Source organism: Babylonia areolata, chromosome 32 (assembly GCF_041734735.1).
Source record: "Babylonia areolata isolate BAREFJ2019XMU chromosome 32, ASM4173473v1, whole genome shotgun sequence".
Classification (NCBI taxonomy): domain Eukaryota; kingdom Metazoa; phylum Mollusca; class Gastropoda; order Neogastropoda; family Buccinidae; genus Babylonia; species Babylonia areolata.
In genome coordinates this window covers 18,364,234-18,386,733 of record NC_134907.1, presented here as the reverse complement: position 1 = coordinate 18,386,733, position 22,500 = coordinate 18,364,234, and the positions used below count along the sequence as shown (strand labels likewise).

Sequence of the window (22,500 nt, the reverse complement as noted above, 5' to 3'; positions counted from 1 at the left end):
AAAGAACACAGGGCGTATCGCTTGCTCCCTCCCCCCCCCCCACCTCACCAATCCCCCCTCCCACTCCTCTAACCCCCTCACCACCGACCCCACCTCCGCACTTACGATCTTGCCAACTAATCAATAAAGCAAGGAGGTGGAGGGGGAGGGGGGGGGGGTCTGGAGGGGGTTGGGCGGGGGAGGGGGGGGGGGGGGGTGAGAGATAGCAGATAAATCTTGGTCCACGTAAAAAGGACATGTATGTGGAATGGGGGTAACAGAGAACTGGGGGTGGGGGTGGGGAGGTAAAGTTTGCTCCGAGTGGTTATACGTTGTCGTTGCTTGCCAACATCTTGACAGAAGATATATATATATATATATATATATATATATATATATATATAGAGAGAGAGAGAGAGAGAGAGAGAGAGAGAGAGGCTGGGAGAGCCGTGACGTTGCTTCCTGATGCTGATTGGTCAACACTGTGTGTGTGTGGAAAATGGGTTGGAGGCGCAGGCTGGTACTGGCAGGGTGTTGAAGAGAGAGACAGAATTGAGAGAGAAAGAGAAAGATAGATGGGGGTGGGGGTGAAGAGGAACCAGGGCGAGGGTAGGGAGGTTTGGTGGAGAGGGGGGGTGGGGGGGTGGGGGGCGGAGGGTTGCGTATCGGAAGATTGACATGGCAAAAGTGAGAAGCAAACATTTTCCACAACGGGTTGGAACAGGTTTCCGCACCGTCACGACTTTTGGCTGTTTCCCAACAAACATTGACACGCTATGACAAAAAGCCCTGACACTTCTCAACGATAACCATTTCAGTGTAATTGACTCTCACCTCAGAGAGGTGTTCTGAAAGACATATTCAAAATTAAGACGAGTTGAAAAGTAACCAAACGAAGATATTCGTAAAAGTCACAGTAATCTTGATCACTCCATCATAATACCATCTTTTCCTTGCTGTTGAATGCACCACCCTTTTTAAAAACCACAGCATCACCCTTTTTCATTATCGAGTCTGGAAGCTGCGTTATACAGATTATTGAATTTGAAGGCTATTTTGGGGTTTCGCACAAAACTGTATCATCAGCTAGGAAGAGGACAAGCAATTCAGTAATATCAGAAGAAAGCGTTGCGCCGTGCCATTCATTTAAAACTATGTCTTGAGCTAATTCATTGAAATAGATAACGAGAAAAAGAACGGGGCTGCAAGCACCTCCTTGTTTAACACATTGTGCAGAAGTAATGTAGAATATGAAATCACGAATAAAGCTCTCTCATGCCTTACAATGATTGTATTTGCTCTTAATTCACTGATATTGCTTGCCATCACTGGGTTTCAGCTCTTTCATTTGAAGTATTGGCCAAAGCATTTTTTCTTGGGACAGAATCAAAGGCTTTCTCAAAATCAGTGATGGCTGCATACAATAATATACCGTTTCATGAAAACGGTTTGTATGGTGTCTGAAAGAGCTGCTGACCAATAATGGAATTGTCGCCGCCGCCCCACCCCCCACATCCCCCACCCCGGGTTTTGTTTTTGTTTTGTTTTTTAAATCCAGCCTGATTCACCAATGGTATCGTTTTGTTCTTCCCGCTTTTTTTGTTCTATCATTTACATCAGAACTGAAGAGTGTTCTACAAATGTCAAGAAAGGAAATGTCTCCTTAATTACGGGGATCATTAATGACTCGTTTCTTTAAAAAAGAAGTCGAAGAAGAAGAAGAAGAAGAAGAAGAAGAAGAAGAAGAAAGAAAAGTGCAATATCGATTAACAATTATATCGTTATATCTGGGACAGCAGATGTTCTTAGCGTCAGGTCATAGTTGATTATATTGCTTCTTCTCTTGAGACAGGACTTCCAGCGCAGCTAGTTTCAATCACTGTTTCGGTATCTGCGTCATTGTTGCAAGATGGGTTTTTTTTTTGTTGTTGTTGTTTTATTTTGTTGTTTTAGGGGTGGTTGTTTTTTTTCAAGAAGTGTTTGGAAATGGAACTCTGTGAGCCATTCTCTCTCTCTCTCTCTCCCTCCCCAAAATCGGTTTGATCATGGCCTTAATCAAAGTTTAACGAAGATCTTTTTTTGTGTGTTACTTTCTTTCTCTTCTGTATTTCTTTTCTTTTAAGAGCCACCGCAGCAGAGTCATTTAGGCTTTGGACTTGTGATCCAGTGTTCACCAGTGATCAGGGTTCGAGGCCGCCCCATTTCGGCATGGTGTAGTGTCCTTGGGGAAAGGCACTTTACTCCGATTTTCCTCTCTCCACGTGCAGGGGTGAATCGTTAGGGAAGGTTTGAAAGGAGAGGACTGGGCCCCGCCTTCCCATGCCGAACCCTAGACACAGTAGATATGGATTTTCACTGTCCCCAAAGGATGTGAAAAAGCTATGGAACCATTAACAAAACCAACGGAACAAACAAACAGAAAATCCTTTTCTGTGACCACGTCTTGTATTCTCTCCGTGTTTTACGATATTCTACCCTGTCTTCAGGATTCACTTCCCCCCCCTCTCCCACCCTTCCAAAACAACAACAAACAAACAAACAAAAAATCATTTTCTATAACCATGTCTTGTAATCTCTTCGTGTTTTACGATATTCTACACTGTCTTCAGGATTGAGTTCCCCCCTCTCCCACCCTTAAAAAAAAACAAAAAAAAAACAAACAAACAAAAAAACAAACAAAAAACAAAAACAAAAAACAACCAACAAACAAAAAATCATTTTCTATAACCACGTCTTGTATTCTCTTCGTGTTTTATGATATTCTACACTGTCTTCGGGATTCAGTCCCCCCCCCTCCCCTCCCACCAACCCTCCCAAAAAACCAACAAGCAAACAAAAACAAAGAAACCCAACCCCCCCTTGCCAACAACAAAACAACAAAAAAAACAAAAAAACAACAACACTCACAACAAAAACAGAGGGGGAGAGAGAGAGAGAGAGAGAGTGTGTGTGTGTAATTGAGAAGGGAGAAAGATGGAGGCATTTAGGACAGGAGACGGGATAACATGTGCCCACTTCCTCATCAAACCATCGTTAGCCCCCCCCCCCCCCCCCCCCCCAAAAGACGACAGCAGCTTTCCAGGTAAAAACGAAAACAAAACAAAAAAAACCCAACAAGACAAAACAAACACCCATGATAGCTCGTCGCCCACGCGTTCACCCCGAACCTCCGCTATCTCCTTGCATAAATCTGCAATTCTCTCTGAACGATAAACAGAGACAGTTATCTTTTTTTTTTTTTTTTTTTTTTTTTTAAGGCGTCGTTTTGGCGGCCACTGAAACGTTGAGGAAAGTTTCATTTTCAGTTTCTCTCCTCCCTCTCCCCTCTCTTTCTCTCTCCTCTTCCTCCACCCCAACCCCCACCCCCACCCCGAAGCACTCCCACCCCCACCCCTAACCCCCTTTCCTGCTCCTCTCTCTCTCTGTGTGAAAGACTACCCATGTCTCTTGTCTACTGCCCGTTTAGGACAGAATTCTGACACTTGTGGTGAATAACAAGACTTTTCTTTTTGTCGTTTTTACCAACAGAAATTAGTCGTAAGCCCAAGCCAAACAGTTAGCAAAGCTGCCAGTGATTGACTGCAGTGTATCTTGCACTTCGTTGGACTTTGTGCCACTCTGTGGTGGTGAGTTTTAACAACCTGTTGGCAACCTGCCCTTAAGGTCAAGTTGGTCATGGCTGTGGTCTTTCTCCGTGAAGGGTGATGTGGTCGAGGCGTTGGTCCTGATGCCCTGTGAGGGTGTAGTCCTGGCTGGCGGTCCGAGGGGGGGGGGGGGTGGGTTCCTGGTTGGGTCCTGGCTCAGGCTGATCCTCGGGGTGGTAGACAGGTTATTCTGACACGGGGTGTGATGAGTTTTGCACAATGTTTGCCTTTTTTTTTTTTTTTTTTCTTTTCAAGTTCACCTTTCTTTGTTTCTGAAAACAGTAACAAACAAACATAACTGTGTCTGTCATTGGTTAATAAAAACACAACAGCGAAATGATTCGCCTGAATTGGAAATTTAAATATACAGTAATTAATTTTTTTTAAAAGAAAAAAGGCTGATCTCAAAATGAACTGTCAAACCGAAATGACGAAATCACGGCTCTCATCAAAGCAGCAAACGATTCAGGCAAGGGCCATAAGCTGTCGCTCAAAATTGCGTGCCCTTCATTCCGGTTTTGAATTTTTGTTGGCTTTGGTGGGCGTTCTGTGTGTGTGTTGCCAATGCGTGTATGCGTCCCAGAGAGAGAGACAGACAGACACAGACATAATTATATGAGAAGAGAGAGTGTAAATTATGACCGAGAAAGAGCGAGTCTAAATTATAACAGAAAGTAAATTGTGAGAAGAGAAAGAGAATATTATGGACAGAATACGAATGGTTTATTTAGCTAAAGGCTTTTTTTTCCCATAGAGAGAGAGAGAGAGAGAGAGAGAGAGAGAGGAGGGCGGGGGTTGGGGGAGGGGGGGGGGGGGGGAGTAAGTAAGAACTCTGAACTCTGAATTGTTTACTGAATATGTCTCAGATCCATGTCATCGAGGGTGGTCACAAATTCATAGTCACCACAGAAGATAGTTTACTGCATGGTTACGCAAGGTATGATCAGCAACTCTGTTTCATATAACTTGTACACATACGTATCTATACACTTGTCCATAAGTGTACATTATATACGTACAGACATTCATGCACATAAAACACACACACACACACATAATGTTCATACATATGCATTATACGTACTGTTGACACTTAAACTATTAACTTGATAAAGATACATACGGCGGACTGTAAGAGCTTTGTCAAGGAATATAGCAAGGCGGATTATCAATGTTTTACTATATATATATATATATATGATAGTCAGTCGTGTCCGACTATGACCATCAGAACAGCAGAGGAGGCGATTGCTGTTCCGACTATTTGGGCTAGAATTTGATTATAGTGGAGAGTGTCTTGCCCAAGTACATGCCACTCTCTCGGCCAAGAGGGTTTTAGGACAGTCGGCGTTGGGTTGGCTCCCAAAGGCCAACTAGCCCACAAGGCTGCAGCACTAAGAGCCAGTGCAATTTTGCCTCCTAGTTTGAGTCATAGTCCTTCACAAAAGACTAAGCTGTAAATGATTTCCTATTGACTGGAGAAACCATTGATAATACAGCTCTCACTTTGCTGTTGGCCCAAATGTAAACTTATGCCAGTCTGTGATATAAGGCACTGTTTTACAGTCTGTCGCAAATAACATTGTCAGCTTAAACTATGATGGATGATTGCAGTTCTTGGCGGGGATACACTGTTCTCTTAAATCTTGATATTTTGGACATTGTAGAACAAAATGAGCTTCAGTTTCTTCTATTTGGAGTTCACAAAATGGGTACAGCACCTGAGTTACTGTCACGTTCCTTTTGGTTTAAACTTTTTTTTTTTTAATATCAAGAAACAAAGTGAAATACAGCGTTCAATTAAGAAAACTTGAGCAACAACAAGCCTCAGCTTATATCGTGCTCGTTCACGTTCCTTTTTGAAACGCAATCAATGAACATACAGTTCTGACACACCCAGTCGCATTCTGATCAGACTGACTGGCTTGCAAAATGGTTTTACTGTTTGTAAGTATGGAGATAAAATCAGGTCACTTTTGAATGTTCTGTAGAATTGGAAGCGTTCACTCTGCAGCATTTTTGTATTTGTATTTCTTTTTATCACAATAGATTTCTCTGTGTGAAATTCGGGCTGCTCTCCCCAGGGAGAGCGCGTCGCTACAGTACAGCGCCACCAATTTTTTTTTTTTTTTTTTTTGGTATTTTTTCCTGCGTGTAGTTTTATTTGTTTTTCCTATCGAAGTGGATTTTTCTACATAATTTTGCCAGGAACAACCCTTTTGTTGCAGTGGGTTCTTTTACGCGCGCTAAGTGCATGCTGCACACGGGACCTCGGTTTATCGTCTCATCCGAATGACAAGCGTCCAGACCACCACTCAAGGTCTGATGGAGGGGGAGAAAATATCGGCGGCTGAGCCGTTAATTGAATCAGCGCGCTCAGATTCTCTCGCTTCCTAGGCGGACGCGTTACCTCTAGGCCATCAGTCCACATGTCACTAGTACATTGTGTTTTATATTCATCAATTTTTCATTTTTCTCAAAGCTCGTAAAGAATCTTTTTTTCGACCCCTTGGTTTTCCCGGACCTCCCCAAATCCATATTTATACAAGAAAAAAAGCAGATGGTAGATGTCCAGGTGTTCTTGTTACTGTTATGATAGTATATTAGTATTTTTATACGCTTTATGTGGTAAGCGATAAGGTGGCATTTTCAACGTTTTAAGCCAGTACTTAATACTCTTCAGGTAAAGATTAATCATACTGTGGGAACCTACCAAGTTCGCCACATGGGTAAAGTAAGAGAGAACGAGAAGGGAAGAGAATCGGATTCAGATTAACTCTCTCCATACGAACGGCGAAAGAGACCACGTTAACAGCGTTTCTCCCCAATTACCACCATCAAAATATTACAAGCGGAAGGCTCTTACACTGAAGAGGTGAATGTTGACAAAGAATACCACAATTCTGACGACGGAAGCTAAAGGTTGGATCATTGAGACACCCACTGGACATCCGAGGGGTCTGGGTAGAGGAGAAGAGAGGACTGGCCGTACTGAGTGAGTTAAAATGAGAAAGAGAGAGGGAGAGAGAGAGAGAGAGAGGGAGAGATGGGGGTGGGGGGTGTGGGGGGTGGGGTGGTGGTGGTGGTGGGGGTGCAGTGAGTTGATGTTGGCACTAGGTTGATAGTTGTGTGAAAGGGGGATTGGCCGGGGAGGGGGAGGGGAGGGGGAGGGGTGATTACGATACAGGACCCAACAAGAAATTAGGGAGCTGGCTGTGCTGATACTGATAGACGGGCATAGAAAGGTTTGGTAGGTACATTTCCCCTACAGGGAGGGAGAGAGAAGGTGTGTGTGTGTGGGGGGGGGGGGAGGGGGGGAGAGCTAGAGGGTGAGAGAGATTAGATGCTCGGGGTGAGAGGTACGAACCGATAGGCGAGAGTTGGGGGGAGTGGGTGGGGGAGATAGTGGGGGTAAAGAGGAGAGTGCAGAAGACAGAGAGAGGAGGTAGAGGGGGCAGGAGAGAGGGGGAGGGGGAGAGAGAGAGTTTCAGTAGCTCAAGGAGGCGTCACTGCGTTCGGACAAATCCATATACGCTACACCACATCTGCCAAGCAGATGCCTGACCAGCGGCGTAGCCCAACGCGCTTAGTCAGGCCTTGAAGAGAGAGAGAGAGAGAGAGAGAGAGAGAGAGAGAGAGAGAGAGAATGTGTGTGAGTGTGTGTGTGTGTGTGTGTGTGTGACGGGGAGGGAGAGCGAAGAGAAGAAAAAGGAGGAGATAATTAGGGAGACAGAGAGACAGAAACAGAGAGAGAGAGAGATCCAAGTTTTCGTGACGACTCGAGGAGGATCGAGAGTACTGAATGTCGGTGGTGGAAGACAGTTAAGAGTGTGCTACAAGTGCTAGGCGCGTGCATTGCGTGTTCGGGAGGTTGAGAGAGAGCGGTTCTATGGACAAGCATTGGACTAGAGAGAGAAAGGGAGGGAGAGAGAGAGAGAGAGGCAAGCGTTGTGTCTGTGGAGTGTGGTTTTGAGTGTGTGACGGTGAGCGACCAGTGTGTGTGTGTGTGTGTGTGTGTGTGTGTGTGTGTGTGTGCACACGCGCGAATAATAATGAATTATTTATTGCGGTCAGGCCTATTTTAGCCCATTCAGAAAGGGGCTTGGTAGGGAAGAGGTTGCACATATCAGAAATATAACGAAATAAAGAGATCTGTGGCACTGTACAAATGATCATGGAACCCTCGTCATGAGAGAGAGAGAGAGAGAGAGAGAGAGAGAATTTATGATGAGTGGTGTGTGAATATTCCCATTAGATCATGGACCTAATTATTAAGTACTTTAGAAAGATTGTTGCTGATTCACTTTTTTTTTTAATGCAACATATTTCATACATATCGCAAACCAAAACAGGGTACTGAAAAACCAGTACAATTGGAACGAATACTGAAAGAAAACAAAAGAAACGTTTTCTTGCATACAAAAAGAATAATAAAATGAAATAAAAAGTGGTGGCAACTGAAAGGCCACCCAACAAGTTATATTATCCAGTTCTCAATGTCACGCGTCGACATATCCAGAATGTGAGACTCCCTATCGCTGACGTATTTCTGTTTGCCGCCAGATAGGCTGGCAACGCGTTAGGCCCGAATCCCACGTGCGAACCAACTCGCGTCAGTGAGTTGTGTTTTGGTTTTTGATTTGTTGTTTTTGATATGTTCCTGTATCTTTCTGGCACTCCACTGTCAACTGCTGTGAGAGTCATTTCGACCAGGGGTTTGGGGGGGTTGTTCTTCCCATGTCTTCTGCTGTGGTGAAGCAGCAGGTTGTCGTCATTGTTCGGCGGGCGTTGCAACGGCTGGAACACCAGTTCCAGGTTTTCACATAACCTGAGGTTTTTATCTTCCATTGTGCCCGTTTGGACGGTTCCACTCCTCTGCTGGTTGTGGCTATGGGCTGGAGGGAGGTCTGCATGGTGCGGGACTGGCAGTGTTCTGCGGCAGCGGCGCAACCGCGTCGACGATAACAGCGACGACGACAACAGCGTCGGCTGGAAGAACTTGGTCGCTGTGTTGAGTTAAGTGCTGTCCCCCAACTTACTATCTCCCTTCTCCCATCCATTCCTGACCGCTAGTGTATTCTGGTCTGCGGCGGCAGAGGCTGAGCACAGCAGACTATAATTTTTGTGTGTTTGTAATCGCGTGAGAGGGGTAGTTGTGTCAGTATTGTTTTGTTATTGAATTTCGTGTTAAAAAAATACCAAATATTATTATTATTATTATTATTATTATTATTTTGAATAAATGTTATCATTTCAAGTGGGATCTGGTTGTTCCGACTGGTGCGGAGGGCTGACAGATTCATTGTTGAGTTTTTGTCATCGTTCGTCCGTCTGTCTGTCAATCTGTCAGCCATAGCGTGACACCCAATCGGTTCGTCTGTGAAATAAGTCTCAACAAGTGTCTACAGAAAAACAACAATGCAGCTGTTTTTTTTTAAACAAAAGTAAGCCAAATTTCTGGTGCTGAAAACCGAAGGCCATCTAATACTACAATGACAATAACAGTGCACAAAAATCTCGGCAAAATATTTTCTACGAACCGACGAAAATTTCGAGAGGTTTAACACGTACATTGACAGCTTTCACAGCTTACCTTCGAGCACGTGAAAACGGAGAATTACGACACTGAGGAGACACACACGACCCTGTAAACGAACACCATGACCTTAAAGCGTTGGGTTCTTGGCGACATGGGCAGAAAGAACTCTCACAAAGCCGTGGCCATTGTGCTTTCGGCTCGCCTTTCGTCAAGGCGTGTGTTGTGTGTTGTGTGAATTGAACAAAAAGACTTTTGGCACACACACTGGTCTTTTTGAGCAGTTTCTTCAGGTAAGGGAAATGTTTGTATACTCTCTCTCTCTGTCTCTGTGTGTCTCTCTTTCTCGTGTCTCTGTCTCTGTCTCACCCATGGCTGGGTGGAAAAAAGCATGTGTATTTGCTTATTTCATTACCCTGTAAAATATACTTTCTTTCCCCCCCCTCTCTCTCTCTGTCTCTGTCTCTCTGCCTCTGTCTGTCTGTCTCTCTCTCTCTGTCTGTCTGTGTCTGTGTCCCATGTCCGAAGTAGACAGGAATTTTTTTTATATATATATTTTTTTTTATATATACAAGAATGCTAACAACTCATCCACAGACACACAAAACATTTCAAGATTCATTGGCTTTGTCTCTCTTTGTCTGGCTGTTTCTCTGTTCCTGTCTCTGTCTCTGTGTCCCTGTTCACTCTGTCTTGTCTGTCCGCTCCCCCCCCCCTTCCCTCTCTCTCTCTCTCCTCCACCTCCTTTTTGTTTAAACAAAACTTTATCCAGTAAAAAATGTTTTTACTTGTACACAAAGACAGCGGAGTAACAACAAGCTGACAGATTATATCGTGCTCAGGGATGTGATTCAATTCGTTGGTTTCATCGACGGCTGGTGAACGCTACAGAAATGCAAGTTTGTTGAAACACACGTTTTCCAACTGCATGTAGATGACAGTCATTGCAGAGATTGTTTCTTCCTTTCTGTCTGTCTGCGTCTGTCTGTCTCTTTTCTGCCTGTCTGCCACTCTTCTGCCGGTCTGTCTGGCTCTCGTCTGTCTGTCTGGCTGGCTCTCGTCTATCTGTCTGTCTGTCTGTCTGCCTCTTGTCTATATGTCTGTCTGGCTTTCTTTTGTCTGTCTGCCTCGTGTGTCTGTCTGTCTGCTTGTCTCTTGTCTGTCTGTCTGTCTGTCTGCCTCTCTTTTGTCTGTCTGCCTCTCGTCTGTCTGTCTGCCTCTCGTCTGTTTGTCTGTCTCTTTTGTCTGTCAGCCTCTCGTCTATCTGTTTGTCTTTCGTCTGTCTGTCTCTCTTCTGCCTGTCTGGCTCTCGTCTATCTGTCTGTCTGTCTGTCTCTCGTCTATCTGTCTGTCTTCTGCCTGTCTGGCTCTCGTCTGTCTGTCTCTCTTCTGTCTGTCTGGCTCTCGTCTGTCTGTCTGTCTGTCTGTCTCTCGTCTGTCTGTCTGTCTACCTGTCTGCCTCTCGTTATTCTGTCTGCCTCTCTTCTGTCTGTCTGTCTACCTGTCTGCTTCTCGTAATTCTCTGTCTCTCTTTTGTCTGTCTGCCTCCCGTCTGTCAGTCTGCTTCTGTCTCAGTCTCTCTTTTGTCTGTCTGCCTCTCGTCTGTCTGTCTGCCTCTCTTTTGTCTGTCTGCCTCTCGTCTGTCTGTCTGCCTCTCTTTTGTCTGCCTCTCGTCTGTTTGTCTGTCTCTTTTGTCTGTCTGCCTCTCGTCTATCTGTTTGTCTTTCGTCTGTCTGCCTCTCTTTTGTCTGTCTGTCTGTCCTTTGTCTCTCTGCCCTTTTGTCTGTCTGTCTGTCTGTCAGCCTCTCGTCTGTCTGTCTGTCTCTCTTCTGCCTGTCTGGCTCTCGTCTATCTGTCTGTCTGTCTGTCTCTCGTCTATCTGTCTGTCTGTCTGTCTGCCTCTCGTTATTCTGTCTCTCTTTTGTCTGTCTGCCTCCCGTCTGTCAGTCTGCTTCTGTCTCAGTCTCTCTTTCAACTCTCTTCGTTCTCTGTGTTTGTCTGTCTGTCTGTCTGACCCTCTGTCCCTCTCTCTCTTTCTGTGTGTGTGTGTGTAAGACGGAAAAAGTTATAAATTGGCTGATAACATCGTGGTATATACTCTACATTTATTCCCCTCCACTCTTTGGCAATATGAACATCCCCCTCCACCCCCCGCCAGTATTTTTTCCGTTTATAATACGGGAAAAGGTATAAATTTGTTAATAACATTGTAATTATTATATACTCCACGTTTCTTCCCCTAGACTCTTTGACTGGCCTTCTTTACGTATCTTGACAGGGGAAGAAATGCAGAGTATATATTAGAATTTTATTTTTTATTTTTATTTTTTCTTTCTTTTAACAACAAATTTACGATTTTTCCGTCTTCGTAACGAAACTGAATGGAAAGAACACAGGGGAAGAAATGTGGATACTACCTTTTTCTCTCTTTATGGTCTTGGTGTAGGTTAGGTTATTGTGCTCATGTTGTTTGCTGTGTCGTTGATTTAAATAAAGTCTTTTGTTCTTTACGTATATCTGTGTTTATTTCTGTGTGACTTTTTGTGTGTGTATTGCTTAACTATCGTTCCTCCGTAGCAACCTTGGCTTTTTGACACGGCACACACGTACAGACCCGGTTGGTGTGGAGGGTGGGAAGGGAAAGGGGGTGGAGAGGGTTGAGAGGGCCTGGGGGGAGTGTGAGGTGGGTGGTAAATGAAAAAGAGGAGAAAGAGGGAGGGAGAGAGATAAATAGAGAGAGAGAGAGAGGGGGGGGGGGGGGGGAGAGGGTTTTGGGCGAAGGGTGTGGGTGGCGTTGATATCAGTCAGTGGGTGTTGATGGTGGCTGGTGGTGGTGGTCAATAAAGTTGAGTTAAATGACCACCGTCGTTGTTGGCATTGCGTCCTTTGGTCAAGGTTCACATAAATTGTGGTCTGTGTTTGGGTGGTGGTGGCGGCGGTGGTAGGCTAGATATGGACAGCGTCCAGCCAGGCAAGAAGGGACATGTCCGAGAGAGAGAGAGAGAGAGAGAGAGAGGGGGGGGGGGAGCAACTCTGAGACCACGTGTCGCTAGGGAGGGGAGGTTATACAGCATCTCCGTTCTGGCGACTTCTCTGTTTCTCTCTGTCTCTCTCACACACACCGATCCAGCAGTGAACAGAGAGAGCCAACGCCCGGTCAGTAGGAGTGTGTGTGTGTGTGTGTGTGTGATGTGTGTCCGTGTTCTCAGTGGATCCAGAACTGATCGCCAGAAGGAGGTATTGTGTTGTACTGTGTCGTTTGGGTGTTCTACTGTACTAAGGTTTTAAGGTTTCAAAATCTTTTTTTATTTATTTTTTTTTTTAATTAAGAAAACCCTGTTTGGACACTGTGTTGCACTGGATTGTATTATTTGATTAAAAAAAAAAAATGTTGTTTATATTTGTCACAACATATTTCTGTGTGTGAAATTAGGGCTGCTTTCTTAGGGGGGAGATCGTGTTGCCACATGCGGCGCCACCCGTGTGTGTGTGTGTGTGTGTGTGTGTGTGTGTGTGTGTGTGTGTGTGTGTGTGTTTTCCTCTTCTTTTTTTATTGTCTGTAGAGTTCTGACCGTGGTAGCCTTTTTTTTTTCTTTCTTTTTGTTGCCGTGGGTTCTTTCACGTGCGCCAAGTGCGTGCTGCACACACAGGGACCTCGATTTATCGTCTCATGCGAAAAGACTAGCACCCAGACCCCACCACACAAAGTGCAGTGGAGAGAAAAAGTATAAGGGAGACTGGAACCCGTGGATACTGGCTTACCAGTCAGGGGCATTACCGCAAGGCCATCAAACAGTGTGGCAGACCACCCCACCCACCCCCTATTTTCTTCTCTTTCTTTTTTCTTTTTCTTTGATAAGTCATGTGTTTGTTTTCTGCATGACATTCGTGGTTCAGTCTCACATTTTGTTGTTGGTAGGTATCCTTTGTGTATCGGCAACAGGGGAGAGAGAGGGAGAGAGAGGGAGAGAGAAAACAAGTATGTTGTTTAGAGATAGAATATGTGAGAAAGCCTTTATCAGTTTCATCAGAGAGAGAAAGAATGTGTGAGAAAGCCTGTATCAGTTTTATTCAAGAGAGAGAGGGGGGGGGGGGGAGGAGAGAGAGAGAATCAGTTTCATTAGAGAAAGAATGTGTGAGAAAGCCTGTATCAGTTTCATTTAAGAGGGAGAGAGAGAGACGGAGAGAGAGAGACTTTATCAGTTTCATTAGAGAGAGAAAGAATGTGTGAGAAAGCCTGTATCAGTTTCATTTGAGAGAGAGAGAGAGAGAGAGGGAAAGAGAGAGACTTTATCAGGTTCATTAGAGAGAAAGAATGTGTGAGAAAGCCTGTATCAGTTTCATTTGAGAGAGAGGGGGGGGGGGAGAGAGAGAGAGAGAGAGATTATCCTTTTCATTCGAGGGAGAATGTGTGAGAAAGCCTGTATCAGTTTCATTACAGAGAGAGAGAGAGAGAGCCATTATCCGTTTCATTAGAGAGAGAGAGAGAGAGAGAATGTGTGAGAAAGCCTGTATCAGTTTCTTTTTAACTGAAGAGAGGGCGCCAGAACGAATGACGCTCCTTCCAGCGGTTCCATCAATGTAACGTTGCAGGCATCAGTGTCAGTTCTGGGGCGAAAGCCGAGTGACCTTAACCAACTTGTGCAAGATGTGGACCTGAATAACTGCATGCATGGAAAATTATGAGTGTCGGTGTGTATGTGCGCACGCGTGTGTATATGTATATATATGCGTGTGTGTGTGTGTGCCCGTGAGCGGGCGCGCGCGTGTGTGTGTGTGAGAGAGAGAGAGAATAATTATGTGAGCGTGTTTGATATCGCGCGCGCACGTGTGTATGAGAGCGCGCGCCTGTGTGTATGTATGTGAGCTCGTGTGTGTGTGTGTGTGTGTGTGTATACGCGCGTGTGCATGTATGTTTTTTTTGTTTTTTGTGCGTCTGTGGGAGCGTGCGTGTGCGCGCGGATGTGTGCGTTGCAGAATTGTGAGATGGTTTGCGTGAGCATCTGAGGGTGAATATTGATTGGTAACCCAACGACTTCCTGCATGACTGTGTTCGTCATCCTTCTCTCTCTCTCTCTGTATGTGTGTGTGTGCGCGCGCGCGCGTGTGTGTATGTCTGTGTCTGTCTGTCTCTGTCTCCCCTTTTCGTTCTCATCCCCCAATCTCTCTCTCTCTGTGTCCTCTGTATCGCTCTCTCACCCCACCCCCAACCACTCTGCCCATCTGTCTCTGTCTCTGTCCCTCTTTTACCAGGACAGATTGGAAGAATAGGCCATGCCTAAAATTTTAATCCTGGAATAAAAAATGTTTTAAGTCCTGAGTTCTCTTTCTTTCTCTCTTTCTTTCTGTCTGTCTGTCTGTCTGTCTCTCTCTCTCCCTCTTCCTCCTTCCCTCCCTCCGTCTCTGCCTGTCTGTCTGTCTCTCTCTAAGGACAGATTGGAAGAATAGACCATGCCTAAAATCATAATCCTGGAATAGAAAAACACGTCTTAAGTTCTGAGCTGCTCCTCTCTCTCTCTTTCTCTCTCTCTCTCCTTCCTTGCCTACCTGCCCCCCCCCTCTCTCTCTCTCTCTCTCTCTCTCTCACTGTACGATGGAGAAGCGGTCATACAAGTATGCACGCACGTAAGCCGTGGATCTGGAAAGAAGACAAACCCGGGACGCAATCAGAGAGATGGAACGTAATATCGATGCGGGAACAGGCGCTGAGCGGGTCTGCTGCTGGTGTGGTCCCGGATGGGACAGGGAGAACAGTAGTAGTAGTAGTAGTACTAGTAGTAGTAGTAATAGCAGAAGGAGTTGTAGAAGTTAAAGCACCAGCATCACCAATAATGATGGTAATGACGAATATTTGTTTTTGTTTGTTTGTTTGAATGTTTGTTTGTTTGGTTTTTTTTTTTTTTTAATTCAGCGCCGAATCTTGTGCAAAGACAAAGCGTTTTAAATTCAAAGAGTTTCGTATACAACAAAGGCACATTTCTGAGGTTGGTGGGGAAAAAATAGTACAACTGAATACATGGGGGTGGGGGGTGGGGGGGAGCTGTTTTGGAAAGAGGTAGTTTTGAAGGCCAGACTTGAAATAGCGTGCAGAGATTCGATGGAAAGAGGTAGTTTTGAAGGCCAGACTTGATATAGTCTGCAGAGATTTGATGGAAAGAGGGAAGTTTGAAGGCCAGACTTGATATAGTCTGCAGAGATTTGATGGAAAGAGGGAAGTTTGAAGGCCAGACTTGATATAGTCTGCAGAGATTTGATGGAAAGAGGGAAGTTTGAAGGCCAGACTTGATATAGTCTGCAGAGATTTGATGGAAAGAGGGAGGTTTGAAGGCCAGACTTGATATAGTCTGCAGAGATTTGATGGAAAGAGGGAAGTTTGAAGGCCAGACTTGATATAGTCTGCAGAGATTTGATGGAAAGAGGGAGGTTTGAAGGCCAGACTTGAAAGAGACAAGAGTGCAGAGACGTGACGAAACGAAAGAGGAAGGATGGTTCCCAGTGTAAGGCCCAGAGACAACATAAAGATCGGCGGACGGCTGTGGAGTGTGTGTAGGGTACGGGGAGACCGAGTGTCTCTGAAGCTGATCGCATTAACTGTACAGGTAGAGAGGCTCCAGTCACGCTCACTCCTCTGATGCTATCGATCCCGTTATTCTGCACACATGCACGCGCGCGCGCGTGCGCACGCACACACACACACACACAAACACACACGCACGCGCGCGCGCGCGCACACACACACACACACACACACACAGTCACTCAGCCCCAGGGGAAGCTGTAGGCCATTTGTACACGTGGGTGGGAGGGGGTGGGGATAGTTGATAGGGATGGAGAGGGAGATAGGATATGGGGGTGGGTGAGGGTGGGGGCATGGGAGATTGATGAGTCGTGCTGTCAGTCATAATGAACCTACCTCTTCCTGATGCACTGATAATCACGTCTGAGCACGAAGGGGGTGGGAGTGTGGGGGTGGGGGGTGGGTTGTGTGCGCGCATGTGTTTGTGTGTGTATGTGCGTGTGTTGGTAACAATTTGCACCCACAAGAAACTGGTGACAAAAATATATTTAAAAAAACAAACAAAAACAAACCCTGCACTGTAGAGCCAGGACATGAGACACAAGGGACCCCCTCCCCTCACCCATCCCCTGGTTGTTTCTCAGCCATGTTTTCCATAAAGAGCTCAGCTGTTCAAGGTAAGGCACAGGCCACCGACAAAATTTTGGACATAACCAGTGGCCTTCAGACATTTTTTTTTCGGGCCAGACACACATAGACATAAACAACAACAACAACAGTATCAAACATCACCAGACAGGCCCTGACGTGGAACCCCTCAAGGGAAGAGAAAGAGAGAGGCTGACCGAGAACCACCTGGTGAAGAGACCTCCAGACAGACATCCAGAAGATGGGCCTTACTGTACCTGGAGTCAGAGCGCGATAGCCGAGTGGTTAAAGCGTTGGACTTTCAATCTGAGGGTCCTGGGTTCGAATCTCGGTGATGGCGCTTGGTGGGGAAAAAGAGTGGAGATTTTTTTCGATCTTCCAGGTCAACATATGTGCTGACCTGCTAGTGCCTGAACCCCCTTCGTGTGTACACGCACGCAGATCATCACATACGCACGTTAAAAATCCTGTAATCCATGTCAGCGTTCGGTGGGTTATGGAAACAAGAACATACCCAGCATACACACACCCGAAAACGGAGTATGGCTGCCTACATGGCGGGGGTAAATGAACAAAACGGCCATACACGTAAAATGTTACATGTTTGAGTGTGAATATGTACAGGTAGTGTGCGTGCCTGAAATCGAATGACACAGGAAACGAATGATGAGCGCCCAGTGGCAGCCGTCAGTCGGTTCTACCCAGGTAGGCAGCCTGTTGTGCAGATGACCCCGTGTTTGTAAAGCGCTTAGAGCTTGGTCTTCAACCGAGGACAGGCGCTGTGTAAGTATCCATATCACTATCAGTCAGTCAAACAGGTCCAGGACAGGGCACTGTGGAGGCCTCTTGTTGACGATCGGCATCTCGGAAGGGAAGAAAGGCACGCCTGAATGATGTGAATTAGTGACCTTGAGGATCGTGTGTTGTGTCAAGAAGGTGATGAAAAATGTAGGACAAAGAAAAAAAATCTGCTGCTGCTGACGATGGCCCTAATCTTGACTTGGGAGTTTGAGAGTTAACTCCTTTGTTTTCTTTCGCTTGTACTTTTATTCCTTCATCCCTCCATCCCTGCCTCCCTCCCTCCCTTCTCAATCAAATCACATCACGTTGTTTAAAGCCCAGCCGACCGCAAGAAAGGGGCCGTTTGAGGGCTGAAGAACACCCGTCGTCGGTTCTATCAGAGGAAATAACCAAAGAGGGACCAAAAGTAATGTGAAGAGGTCAATTTAAAAACAAAACAAAAAACAAAACAAACAAACAAACAAAAAAAAAACCGCGTATAAAACGAACACTCAGCCACTGTCCACCCAAAAGATACGATTAAATCAAGTGAAAACTTGATTTCCTTTCAGGATGTGGGGGGCGGAGAAGAAGAAAGAGTGTCCGGAAGTGACATCCCGGAAACAGAACAAGGTCTTCGCGGAGCTAGCTGTCCTTACACTGTCCCTTTACACGGAGGGATAGATAAGAGAGAGAGAGAGTGTGGGTGGGTGGGGGGGACTCTCATGGACTCTGAATGACTTTAATGACTTAGGCCAGCATCCCCTATCTTGAAAATTGTAAGAAAATACATCCTTTTTTTTTTCTTCTTTTTTAAATAAGAAATGGGATTCTTCAGACGAAGGGGTGGCCCACCGTGGGAAGAGAAAGGGAGACAGGCAGATGGAGAGGGAAAGACAGAGAGAGGGATAAATAAGGATATAGGAACAGAGACAGACAGATGGGGATAGAGAGAGGGGAGAGGAACAGACAAGACAGTTGCGGAGAGAGAAAGACGGAAAGAGAGAAGAGAGAGAGAGAGCCCCTCTCCTCCCTGCCCCCTGTAGCTGCTCGTCTCCTGTCCGTCCGTCTCTGTCGCTTGTCTGTCTTTGGATATCTCTGTCTCTGCCTCTCTGTCTGTGTCTGCCTCTCTCTGTCCTCTTTCCCTCTCTCTGACTGACACACACACGGAGGGTTGATGATGGAGCGGTACACTTTAGGCCTAGCTCTTTTGTTTTTGCAGTTAGTTTAAATCCCACTGGATTATTTTTCCTCATTCTTCGCGTGACGTATCATCTGGCAGAGGCTGCTTTTCCCCCTTGCCTCTGATAAAAACAAAACAAAACAAAAACAAAAACAAAACAAAGATGACGTGCATGTTTATTCACAGACTGACTGAGACAAAAGACCTCCACATCCCAACCCCCCCCCCACCACCACCCCTTTCTCTCGCTACACCTACCCCCAGCCCCCCTCCCACCCCCTCCTTTTGCCAGGCTGAAAAGCGACGGGGAGTGAGATAGAGAGTGAACCTGAAACAGAGAGAGAGAGAGAGACAGACAGACAGACGGAGGTTAGTGTACTGCATTGTAATATAGTGTGTGTGTGTGTGTGTGTGTGTGTGTGTGACAGACAGAGAGACACACAGAGCGAGGTGGTTAGCTTAGTGCAGCGTGGAATGTGTGAGGGAGAGAGAGAAGGGAGGGGGGTGGGGGTGGGGTTAGTATACTGCAGTGTAGTATCTCGTGTTTTAGAGATTGTGATTAGCGTTGTGGAGAGAGAGAGAGAGAGAGAGGGGGGGGGGATTTTGTTAGTATAGCATAGCATACTGCAGTGTATCATAGTATGTTAGGGGGGGAGGGAGGGTGGATTAGCGTTTTGCAATGTGGAGAGAGAGAGAGAGGTGGGGGGGACGATGGTGTTAGTATAGCATAGCATACTGCAGTGTATCATAGTATGTTAGGGGGCAGGGAGGGGGGGATTAGCGTTTTGCAATGTGGGGAGAGAGAGAGAGGTAGGGGGGACGATGGTGTTAGTATAGCATAGCATACTGCAGTGTATCATAGTATGTTAGGGGGAAGGGAGGGGGGGGGATTAGCGTTTTGCAATGTGGAGAGAGAGAGAGGTGGGGGGGACGATGGTGTTAGTATAGCATAGAATACTGCAGTGTTCATAGTATGTTAGGGGGAAGGGAGGGGGGGATTAGCGTTTTGCAATGTGGAGAGAGAGAGAGAGGTGGGGGGGGGGGACGATGGTGTTAGTATAGCATACTGTAGTGTATCATAGTATGTTAGGGGGGGGAGGGAGGGGGGGATTAGCGTTTTGCAATGTGGAGAGGGGGTGGGGGGGCGATGGTGCTAGTATAGCATAGCATACTGCAGTGTATCATAGTATGTTAGGGGGGAGGGAGGGGGGAATTAGCGTTTTGCAATGGAGAGAGAGAGAGAGAGAGAGAGAGAGAGAGTTACCTTTTGAAACTTCCTCGTGTCAAAACAAGAATCTATGGTGAACGTTCTTCTTTGCTGCCCCTCTCATCTGGAACAACCTTCCTCATCATATCCGTGCATCTGACTCTATTTCTGCTTTTCGCTCATCACTAAAAACTCAACTTTTTAAAACCTATCTATAAACACTCTCGGCTTCCTTGTTCTCCAACACCACCCTTGTCAGCTCACTTTGGAATAATGAAGAATGGGAAAGGGAGAGCGGGGGAGAGGGGGGGGGGTGGTTGAGAAAGAGTGGTCATGAATGTTTTTATGTAACTTGTAATATTTTTCCTTTCATATGTGAAAGCGCCCTGGGCTCTTAAAGAGAAAAGGCGCTATATAAATGTACATTATTGTTATTATATATATATATATATATATATAGAGAGAGAGAGAGAGAGAGAGAGCGCATGTTTCTTAGCACAGCCTTGCCCACTGCAAAAGGGGTCCTTACAGGGCTGAGATATGGGGGAGGGGAGTGGGGGTAGAGCGCAACAGCAGACTGGCATCACACACACACACACACACACACACACACACACACACACAATCAGCATCGTCACTCTCTTGTCATCATCTTCCAACAACTGTAGTAGCAACACCACCACCACCACCACCACCACCAGCAACAGCAACAGCCCACTCTGAAGTTCTCAGCCATTCCTGGTATCCAGATAGGAAGGAATGCACGTGTATGCTTTTCATTCCACGCGTTTGGCAGAACAGGTGTGGTGGACTCCCCCCCCCCTCCCTCCCTCCCTCCCCCCTCCTCTCCGCCCCCCACACCCCTACCAACCCCTCCCCCCCCTTCCCACCTTGTTGTGTGTGTGTGTGTGTGTGTGTGTGTGCGGAGACTGGGGGTGCTTGTATTGGGGGTTAAGATGAAAACCTTCCGCCTTTCACCTGTTTCACCGCGTGGGTGTGTAAACACGGAAGAGGAGGGGGGGGGGGGGGGGGGGGGGGCAGATGGTGATGGGAGGTGGGTGGTGGGTGTCTGAGGGGTGGGTGAGGGTGGGCATGGCCGTGGCATGATAAGGCATGGAACGGTTTATTACTGGCCTTTGCTTATTCCAGAGGAAGGGGGTTGTAGGGTGGAGCTTGGGGGGTGGGGGGGGGATGGGGGTTAGGATACACATATATACTACTCAGTCCCACAATTAATGCTGAAGCAACAGCCTCTTTTCGAAGATTTAGAGAGTGTCAGTCGTGATAAGGAAGACAGTGAGAGAGAGAGAGAGAGAGAGGGAGAGGGAGGGGTCGAAGAGTAGAGATGATTTGTATTTGTCTTTCTTTTTATCACAACAGATTTCTCTGTGTGAAATTCGGGCTGCTCTCCCCAGGGAGAGCGCGTCGCTACACAACAGCGCCACCCATTTTTTTGTATTTTTTCCTGCGTGCAGTTTTATTTGTTTTTCCTATCGAAGTGGATTTTTCTACATAATTTTGCCAGGAACAACCCTTTTGTTGCCGTGGGTTCTTTTACGTCCGCTAAGTGTATGTTGCACACGTGACCTCGGTTTATCGTCTCATCCGAATGACTAATGTCAGAGTATTTGTATGTGTATTTCTTTTTATCACAACCGATTTCTATGTGTGAAATTCGATTTGGAGATGGAGATAGAGAAGAGAGGGAGAAGGAGGGGGTGGGAGAGAGAGAGAGGGAGGGAGAGAGAGATTGAAAGCTCATTGGTAATCTTGAGCGAGGTCTTTTTTTCTTTCTTCTTTTTTTCTCTTTTTTTTTTCACAGTTGTTATATGCTAAAAACTTCCTTCCGCAGAATACAATGACATATTTTCCAAAAGACATGGTTTAAGAGACGGACAAACAGGTATCAAAGTTTGCCATAAAAAACAAAACAACAAAACACAAAACAACTGTGTTTGTTCAGAAATATAGGTTATATTTTTTTCAGTTGGAATATATTATCAAAGAAAGATCAGCATTGTTTTTTTTCCAGCAAAACAGATACATAATGCATAGAGATGAGGGAAGGGAGGGACTACATAATGCATAGAGATGAGGGAGGGACTACATAATGCATAGGGATGAGGGAAGGGAGGGACTACATAATGCATAGAGATGAGGGAAGGGGGGACTACATAATGCATAGAGATGAGGGAAGGGGGGACTACATAATGCATAGAGATGAGGGAAGGGGGGGGGACTACATAATGCATAGAGATGAGGGAAGGGAGGGACTACATAATGCATAGAGATGAGGGAAGGGAGGGACTACATAATGCATAGAGATGAGGGAAGGGAGGGACTACATAATGCATAGAGATGAGGGAAGGGAGGGACTACATAAGAGATGAGGGAAGGGAGGGACTACATAATGCATAGAGATGAGGGAAGGGAGGGACTACATAATGCATAGAGATGAGGGAAGGGAGGGACTACATAATGCATAGAGATGAGGGAAGGGGGGGGGACTACATAATGCATAGAGATGAGGGAAGGGAAGGGAGGGACTACATAATGCATAGAGATGAGGGAAGGGGGGGGACTACATAATGCATAGAGATGAGGGAAGGGGGGACTACATAATGCATAGAGGTGAGGGAAGGGAGGGGGACTACATAATGCATAGAGATGAGGGAAGGGAGGGACTACATAATGCATAGAGATGAGGGAAGGGAGGGACTACGTAATGCATAGAGATGAGGGAAGGGAGGGACTACATAATGCATAGAGATGAGGGAAGGGAGGGACTACATAACAGATGAGGGAAGGGAGGGACTACATAATGCATAGAGATGAGGGAAGGGAGGGACTACATAATGCATAGAGATGAGGGAAGGGAGGGACTACATAATGCATAGAGATGAGGGAAGGGGGGGGGACTACATAATGCATAGAGATGAGGGAAGGGGGGGGCTACATAATGCATAGAGATGAGGGAAGGGGGGGGACTACATAATGCATAGAGAT

At 46.1% G+C, this 22,500-nt stretch overlaps 1 protein-coding gene across 1 annotated transcript in view; it reads left to right on the top strand.

The window, feature by feature from the left end:
* The window catches only part of LOC143276660 (double-stranded RNA-specific editase 1-like), a 208,848-nt gene that overhangs the window by 162,199 nt on the left and 24,149 nt on the right, over window positions 1-22,500 (top strand).